General features: G+C 38.0%; 1 protein-coding gene across 1 annotated transcript in view; it reads right to left on the reverse strand.

Moving 5' to 3' along the window:
- LOC111822059 (mucin-19-like) overlaps nucleotides 1-2,530 on the reverse strand; it is a 25,761-nt gene that overhangs the window by 18,846 nt on the left and 4,385 nt on the right. The gene's annotated exons all lie outside the window — the stretch shown is intronic.

Genomic DNA, 2,530 nt, shown 5'->3' on the forward strand with positions numbered 1-2,530 from the left:
GAAAAGTTGGCCTCAGGAATGGTTTTAGTTCTGGGTTGACAGAGCCTGGGGACCATACTTTCTGGGGATCCTCCAGTCTCAGTCAGACCATAAAGTCTGGTCTATTTACTAGAATTTGAGTTCTGCTCCCCACTTTTCTTCTGCTCCATCAGGAACTCTCTGTTGTGCTCCCTGTCAGGGTGGTCACTGGTGGTAGTCGGGCACCATCTAGTCCTTCTGGTCTCAGGCTGATGGATTCTTTGGTTTATATGGCCCTTTCTGTCTCTTCAGCTAATATTTTTTGTGTGTCTTTGATGTTCTTCACTCTCCTTTGCTCCAGGTAGGTTAGGACCAATTGATGCACCTTAGATGGATCACTAGCTTTTAAGACCCCAGACGCCACTCACCAAAGTGGGATGCAGAATATTTTAATAAACTTTGTTATGCCACTTGACCTAGATGTCCCCTGAAACCATGATTCCCAGACCCTTGCCCCTGCTACTCTGTCCCTCAAAGTGTTTGGTTGTATTCAGGAAACTTCTTAGCTTTTGGTTTAGTCCAGCTAAGCTGACTTCTCCTGTAGTGTGTGCTGTCCTTACCTTCACCTAAGGTAATTCTTGTCTACTATCTAGTTAGTGAATACCCCTCCCCACACTTGTAACCATCAAAGAATGTTTTCTTCTGTGTTTAAACCTTTTTTTGAGTTCTTATAATAGTGGTCTCATATATTTGTCCTTTTGCGACTGACTAATTTCACTCAGCATAATGCTTTCCAGCTTCATCCATGTTATGAGATGTTTCGCAGATTCATCTTTGTTCTTTATCCTTGCGTAGTTCCATTGTGTGAATATACCAAAATTTGTTTATCCATTTGTCTGTTGATGGGCACCTAGGTTGTTTCCATGTTTTTGCTATTGTGAACAGTGCTGCAATGAACGTGGGTGTGCAAGTATCTATTCGTGTGATGGCTCTGATTTCTCTAGATATATTCCAAGGAGCGAGATTGCTGGATCGTATGGTACTTCTATTTCTAGCTTTTTAAGGATGTGCCAAATTGATTTCCAAAGTGGTTGTACCATTTTACATTAAGAAGGGCTATGTTTTCAATATTCCCAGTGCCCACCCCATTGACAGGAATATGGTAGTTTATTAAACGTCTGTTAAAAATAAGCCTTTCTTAATTTCTAGTTTTCATGAATAATGAACAGCCAGGTATTTTCTGAATTCCACTCTTCATTTCCATTGAAAATCCCTAGAAATCTATTGCTTATGTTATATGATAATGACACTTTACAATTTGATAGTATTTTGTAAATAAAAAGAGGAAGAAGAAACTTGCTCATATAATCACTCTATTTGATCTTCACTCTTTTTCCACACTGGCCTTCTTTCACTCCTTCCAATTTGCTGTTTTCCCTCCTAACACAGGAGCTCTGTATAAGCAGTTCCCTGTACCTGGAAAACGCTTCCTTCCCCTCTTCTCCTAGTTAAACTCTCATTGGTCGCCATTCAACTCAGTCATCTTTTCTTCAGTCTTTCCTGACCTCCCTGACTTAATCATCACCCCCAGCACCCCATCTTAAGCATTTAGTAACTCTTGTTATTGACACAAGTTTCCATTTGTTGTTGTAATTACTTAATTGACATCCATCTCTCCCACTAGGCTTAGGCTCTGTGAAGGTAAGGACCACCTCTATTTTAATTCACCTTTATATCTACAATGTCTGTTTAGAGTGCCTAGCACATAACTATTGTTGTTGTTAGGTACTATATATACATATACATAAACCCGTTGCTATCAAGTCAGTCACGAATCATAGTGACCTTATAGGACAAAGTAGAACTGCCCGATAGGGTTTCCAAGAGCGGCTGCTGGATTCAAACGGCCAACCTTTTGGTTAGCAACCGAGCTCTCAACCACTACATCACCATGATCGTGTTAAGGAACTATTCATTATTTCTTAGTACATTGAGTATTTTTTTGCCATCAGAATGGTTATTGAATTTTTATCAAATGCTTTTTGGCCTCTATGGAGATTAAAAAAAAAAAACAAAAAACTGAACCCGTTGCTGTCGAACTGATTCCCACTCATAATGACCCTACAGGGCAGAGAAGGACTACTTCATAGGGTTTCCAAGGAGCAGCTAGTGGATTCCAACTGCTGACCTTTTGGTTAGCAGCCATAGCACCCCGTACCTCTTAACTCTGTGCCACCAGGGCTCCATTAATATGAAAACATATTAATGGATTCCCAATTTTGAAAATGCCATCATTTAAAAAGTTAATTCTTATTAATAGAAATTATTAACAAATAAAATAAATAGAAGAACTGTGGCTATTTCTATTTACAGGTGATATAATATTATACCTGAAATATACAAAAGAAACAATGGAAAAACTATATATAGTAAGAGAATACAGTAAGATATCAGGATATAAGATTAATCTATAAAAATTAATAGTCCATAGTACAAACATGTTAAAATATATCATGTAAGAAAAGAATCTCAACTTCTAAAAATAACAAAAAATATTTTAATGTGCTATCAA

This window comes from Trichechus manatus, unplaced genomic scaffold (genome assembly GCF_000243295.1).
Source record: "Trichechus manatus latirostris isolate Lorelei unplaced genomic scaffold, TriManLat1.0 scaffold00123, whole genome shotgun sequence".
Lineage (NCBI taxonomy): Eukaryota > Metazoa > Chordata > Mammalia > Sirenia > Trichechidae > Trichechus > Trichechus manatus.